Below are 7274 nucleotides of genomic sequence, written 5' to 3' on the forward strand. Positions count from 1 at the left end.
CCATCAACCAAACAATCATGTGGCAATATTCTTATTGTGTACAGTACTTCCCCTAATTACAAATAGACCGTGCATACTGCTCATTGCAACAAAACATCGTTGAAATGAATTTTCAAAACTTCACGATACACCACTTGCGGATCCAGATATTTCTTTGCAAATTCGCCGTGGTTTGTAGCATCAGTCAACTTGAAGTAAGCACGATCTCGATCTGTAAGCCTAAGGGTCATAGACTCAAGTGCATGGGCACTCAGCATAATGTATCTTGCCAGCTCCAAGTGACAAGATAATCCGGTCATGCCTGCATGTGTACCGTCTCGAGGCGATGGTGCCCGTGTGGGCGGATACAGTCGTCGTCTGTCTTCCAAAATAGACTCCATTGTAGATTTTTCATCTGGCATCAAGCAGACACTAATTACCATATTTACAAATTTTTAGTAAAATATACTAAAGGAGAATAAATAAGTTGTACATAGTTTTTCATTGCAAAAGTTACAGTTTTTTTTCTTTCTGAAAACTGCTATCCACGGGCTGTGGTGGCTTTATAAATAAAATAAAATAAAATAAAGTACACAGGCGGATCACACAGTGTCCCAAAAAAATTTTATCAGTGCACTGTTACTGTAGTGATACTTGATTCAAAGGTATATTAGTCTATTTTAGCTCGTGGGACACACAAAAGTGAGAGCAAACCATAAGATAGGCAAGAAATAGTATTTGGGTGGATTTTTCATGAGTGATACAACACATGGCCAAATTTTCTTTGCAAGCTAAGGACATATATTTTAGATTAAGGCATATGAAAATATTCCGATCTCTAGCATTGTCATATGAATGAGAATGAGAATAGCCTAAAGGTAAGGACAAAAAAGAGGGGCACCAATTGAAATACAAAACACTTGCTTAGCACACAAAAAATGTGGGGCAAGAAAACGACTCCATTTGTTCCAAAAAAATTTCTTCAAGTCAAAATTCTAAAGCTTTGACAAGGTTTCTGATAAATATTCGTTAATGCGTACAACATGATCAAATTAGATTAATTAGATCTACCATGGAATAGAACATTTATTTGGTATTGTAAATGTAAATATGGATTGTAGCACCCGGTTTTACGAACAAAACCAGATACGCACCATATGTGAGCCTAGGAAGTCAAATCTCACATATAGCCACAAATAAGGATAATATCAAATGACAATGCTCAATATATAACGTATTTAGTATAAAAGGTATAACCTTAGACGACAGATAGTGGAAAGACAACTCCGATCTTCAGGTGAAGACTCCACTCTACAGGGACAACTGACTGGTTGATCATAAGCCTAACTCCTCCAAACTCTAACAATCTGGTACACATCCAGGATTTTTATCCAAGTAGTAAAAATAAAGCAAGTGTAAGTACATGTCGTACTCAACAAATATAGCGTGGGGTTCATGTGGCTCAAAAAGTCGACACGGGTTAACTGCGATTAGCTTTTAGTGAGTTATAAGTTTAAGCAATTGAGTAGCATCAAATTTATTATAAGCCCATATAAACACATGATTAGGTAAACATGAGTAATGAATAGCATAAACAATTAATTATCCATTAATAATCATCTATTCCGTAAGAGTTCCAAGGCCGCTCGTGACCGTGAGCACGGCTGATATACCAGTTTTACACTCTGCAGAGGTTGTTGAAAGCTCTAGTTTGATTTTGGTGAATTGATGAAACCCTAAGTGCTAACCTAGTTTATCAAGTGATCATGAGATAGGTAGCACATTCCAAGTGGTGAAGCAAATGAAGATCATGACATGATGATGGTGATTCCATGGTAATGATCAAGTGCTTGGACTTGAAAAGAAGAAAGAGAAAAACAAAAGACTCAAGGCAAAGATATAAATGGTAGGAGCCATTTTGTTTCGGTGATCATGACACTTAGTGAGTGTGATCACATTTAGGTTCGATAGCCGTACTATTAAGAGGGGTGAAAATCGTATCAAAATGCGGTTATCAAAGTGCTACTAGATGCTCTAACTCATTGCATATGCATTTAGGATCTCGTGGAGTGCTAACACCCTTGAAAATGTTTGTGAAAATATGCTAACACACATGTGCACAACGTGATACACTTGGTGGTTGTCACATTTGAGGAAGGGTAAGAAACTTCACCGACGGAGTGTCCGCCCGTAGAGTGCGGACAGTCCGATGGTGCCACCGACGCTCTATACAGAAAGACGAAGGTCACTGTAAGTGACCGGACACTGGTCTCCGTTGGACCGGTGCATCCGGTCAGTGGCAGCAGAGGGCGCGCAGTTTTGGTCTCATGACCGGACGCTGGCGCGAAAACTGACCGGACGCTCAGGGCCTGAGTCCGGTCAGTCCGACGTATGATGACGTTGAGTGACCGGACGCTGGGTGTGTCCGGTCGAGCATGACCAGACGTGTCCGGTCGTGATTTCTCGCTTCTGGATGCTTACTGGAAATGACCGAACACTGAGGTCCAGCGTCTGGTCACTTCACAGCAGCACGTCCGGTCATCACTTGACCGTTCGGATCAGGCGCTCAGTATTTGAAGAGAGGGGACATGTGGCATGCATCGCACGACCGGACGTTGGGGTCCTGCGTCCGATCGATATGACCGAAGCGTCCAGTCATCCCGTGTTCAGTGCAGTGAGGAGCCCAACGGCTCTATTCGTGAGGGCTTTCTATTTAAGCCCCATGGCCGGCTCAAGCTCACTATCTTGGCCATTTGCATTGACATAGCAACCTTGTGAGCTTAGCCAAAGCCCTCCCACTCTTCTCCATCATTGATCCATCATCTTTGTGAGATTGGGAGAGAATCTAAGTGCATTGCTTGAGTGATTGCATCTGGTGGTACTTGATATTCGTGTTTTGCTGCGGGATTCACTTGTTACTCTTGGTGGTTGCCGCCACCTAGATGGCTCGGAGCAGCAAGGATCGTTGAGCGGAGGTTGGTGATTGTCTCTGACTCCGATCGTGGTGATTGTGAGGGGTCTTGTGCCTTCCCCGGTGGAGCGACGAAAGGTAACTCTAGTGGATTGCGCATGTCATTGAGTTACCTCACTTGTGGGTAGGTTCTTGTGGTGTCCAATTATGTGGACGAGGTTCGTGCAACACCTCTTAGCCGCCGAACCACCAAGTGTTGGTCGACACAATGGGGACTAGCGTGCCGGCAAGCACGTGAACCTCGGGAGAAAAAATGGTTGTCTCTTGCCCTTTGGTATTCTCCCGGTGATTGATTTAGTATTCATCTTGTGATTGGTTCACTCCTCTACACACCGGTATAATCATCCTACTCACTCATTTATATTCTTGCAAACTAGTTGTAGCAAGCTCTTTAGTGTAATTAGAATTGAGAGCTTGCTTTGTTGTTTTTAAGTTTATCTAGTGGAGCTCTTTAGTGTAGCAAGTGTGAGAGCTCTAAATGAGTAGTGACATAGCAAATTGTGTGTCTAGAGATCATAGCAACTAGAATTGTTGGATAGGTGGCTTGCAACCCTCGTAGAGTTAGAGCAAGTTTGCATTTCGCTATTTGTTATAATAATCAAATTGCTCTAGTTGATTTGTAGATTTTTAAATTGGCTATTCACCCCCCTCTAGCCATATTAGGACATTTCAGTTGTACACTTTCACTGCGAGTCATGATTCCCATATGCCCGGGGTCATGACTCTCCAAAACACTACCAAGTTGAGCAGGCATGGTTCACTAGGAAGTCTTTCCAAGGTTCATCTAACCAGTTAGGGCCGCTAGGATTCTCTTGGCAAGCAGATGTAGGAACCCCCTTTTCGAATGGCACAATTCCATCACGGCTATACACATAGGACTAGAGGCTGTCCTATACCCATCGTGTCAAGCCCCTTTTGCGCCATAAAGGTAACCACTAACAAGCTAGAAAAAGTCCTTTTATATGACTAAAGCCAGAGCCATGTAGCTCTCATAGTTGTACTGTAAGTCCCGGTCGACCATTTACAGATAAGTCCTTAAGGAGATGAATCTAGAGCACCATAATAATAGCCCAATGCTCTAGCCCTCTTGAGCCATATTGTGAAAAAGCATCTTTTAGTGTTTATTGCATATACCATTAGTCAAGTTACAAGATCATGGTTATTTAATTGAGCGCTAGCATCATACTACCCAAATACATAAACCCACAGGAATCAAGGTACAAGGTAACAAAGTACTAGGAAATCCTTAGTGGTAGTCAAGATAGACACATGCAACATGAATTAAATGATTAAAGGTGTATAGGACAACAAGGAAGATCCCATGCGATACTTACCTTAAACACTTGCTCAACTCTTACGCCATTAGGAAACACGCTGGTCAAACTAGTTTATAGTAAATACTATTACCATTTATGTCTCTAAATAAATTTATTAAGAAAATATATTGTATAACTAATCTAATGGTACTTATTTTGTTTCATGAGTGTTAGTACATTTTTATATAATTTCAGTCGAAGTTTAAATTGTTTGACTCCTCGAAATTAAAAATTGCATTGGAGGGAGTATATACGACCTGTGGACTCATGGAGGCCCGACATCAAACTAATTATTGCTAATTAACACTAATGAATTAGTTTCCTTCACCAGGAGCACAACATGTTGGATGAAGTGGCGCTGCTCCATTTGCTCGGGCTAACCTTTGAGCAAGCCCCACGAGCTGGTTCGTCATGGGTGATGACCTCCTGGTCGCCATGACCTCCGTCTGAGGGGCTAGACACCGCGCTCGCCATGGCGTCTCCTCTCGAGCTCAAGGGAGTGCTCCGTGGCTACGTGTTGCCCACGACGTCCACCTGGGATCAGACTGCCTGCTGCTCAAGGGCACGGTGCGGTGGCGGCATGTACGTGCTACGGCGGCGGCACCACGCCACGCGCTTCAGCCTCGCCGACCACGACATGGTGGACGCCAAGATCGGTGCTTGCACAGATGTACTTGCAAAAGATGCTTGTAGGAGTGATGATGATGATGAGGAGGAGGAGGAGTACACCAAGGAGGAGCTCTTGGACATGTGTGAGCAGGTGCACACTTGCGTTGAAATGAAGAGAAAGGAGTGCAAAGAATTACGCAAGAAAGTCAAATTTCTTGAGCAATCCTTTGATGAGCTCAATGCCACTCATGAGAGACTAAGAGAAGCGCATGAGAAGCTTGGCAAAGCTCACTCTAAGCTTAAAAAAGCTCACTCCTCTCTCATTGAGCAAGTCAAGAAGGAGGAAGCCAAGAAGGAGCAAGTGATTGTGTCTTGTGATGTGGGACTAACATGTGATATTATTGATGAATCTTTTTATAAGCCCATTGTAGTTGCTCCCACTAACACTTCTTGTAGCACTACTACTTCTACTTCACCTTTGAGTGATGGTCTCACTTGTGATGCCTCACAAATGGTGGAAAATGAGACCCTCAAGAAGGAGGTGAATGAGCTCACTCATGCCTTAGGCAATGCCTATGGTGGAGATGCCCGCTTGCTAAAGTGCTTGGGTAGCCAAAGATTTTCTCTCAACAAAGAGTGATTAGGCTATACCCCCAAGAAAGGCAAGGCGGCCTTTGTCACTCCCAAAGTTAGCTTTGTGAAGGGCAATGGTCGGTTTTGCAATAGATGCAAGCAAGTTGGGCATATAGAGCAATATTGCAAGATTAATAAGAACAAGCTACCTAATGTATCCTCAATTAAATTTGATTCTTGTTACATGCTTGTTAAGGGTGCCAATGGTGTGAAGGCTAAGTTCATTGGTACACCAATTGTGGGCCCAAAGAAGAAGGCCATTTGGGTACCAAAGACCTTGGTAACTAACCTTAAAGGACCCAAGCAAGTTTGGGTACCTAAAAAGAATTAATCTTCTTTTGTAGGTAAATTATAAGGCCGGAGGAAGGCATTGGGTGCTTGATAGTGGATGCACACAACACATGACTAGTGATCCAAGAATGTTCAATTCAATCAATGAAAATAAGAGCAATGGGATTGATAGTATCACATTTGGTGACAATGGGAAAGGCAAGGTCAAAGGTCTTGGTAAGATTGCAATATCCAATGACTCGAGCATTTCAAATGTGCTACTAGTAGAGAGCTTGAACTTCAACCTATTATCGGTAGCTCAATTGTGTGATCTTGGTTTCAAGTGCATATTTGGTGTGGATGATGTAGAGATCATAAGTGTAGATGGCTCTAACTTGATATTCAAAGGATTTAGATATGAAAATCTATACTTAGTTGATTTCAATGCTAGAGAAGCTCAATTGTCAACATGTTTGATCACTTTGTCAAGCATGGGTTGGTTATGGCATAGAAGGCTTGCACTACTAGAAAACATACCTTTCATCCTGCCTCTATTTTTGCCTTTAGTCCCGGTATTTTTGTGCTCGGGACTATTAGTCCCGGTTGTATCCTCAAACAAGGATACAAAGTTCCTGCCCCAAGTGTGTGGCGACGGCAGGCAACAATTAGTCCCGGCTCTGGGCTATAACCGGGATAAAATCTTTCTTGATAAAATAATATAGTCGCGCTGCACAAAAAAATGGGGCAGCCAAGCATTGAACCCATGACCTCATAGCCAAGGTCCAAACCGCAGCGCACTAGCTAGCCATCTGAACTAAGTCACTTTCTCGACAAGAAAGCACCCAAATATTTATTTAATAAGAGAAAAGACCCTTTAATTGATTATATTCTTTTGTTAACTATACTTTGAATTTTCTGGTCCATGTGCTTTCTAGTGCCTGATTGATCTCATAATTTTTATCAGGGTTTCAAATGCCCAGTGTGAAGCCACCACCAAGTTCGAGATTTTTCTGAATTGGTTTGGTAATTTTTTCACTTTAATTGAATTTCCACGCGACTTCACCGATTAATTATACGTTGAACTGAGTCCACCCCCGAAAAGATCCGGAATGGTGCCAAACTTTGCCAAATAGTCTCTTGTGCCCTAGGAGACAAATATTTGTGGAGGTTGATGCAAAATTATATTGTTTTCAATATGTAATTCACCGTATTTCGTCTCACGAGGCACAAAGAAAAATGTAATAATAAAAATAATTATTAGAAAAATCTAAGATCTTGTGTGGGGCCATATTTTAGGTGTAAATGACTGCCAAAAAAATTTCAAGCCATTTCGACATAGGCGGAGTCGACGTGCTTCACAGAGATATATAGAACCTTTCGTCGAACCCTATCTATACACCTAGGTTCTCTGGGACTCTGAAGTCCATTTGCTTTCCAGTGCCGGATTGGTCTCAAACTTTTTCTCAAGACTACAAATGCCCTGTGTGTAGCCACCA

Source organism: Miscanthus floridulus, chromosome 15 (assembly GCF_019320115.1).
Source record: "Miscanthus floridulus cultivar M001 chromosome 15, ASM1932011v1, whole genome shotgun sequence".
In the NCBI taxonomy this organism is placed as follows: Eukaryota; Viridiplantae; Streptophyta; class Magnoliopsida; order Poales; family Poaceae; genus Miscanthus; species Miscanthus floridulus.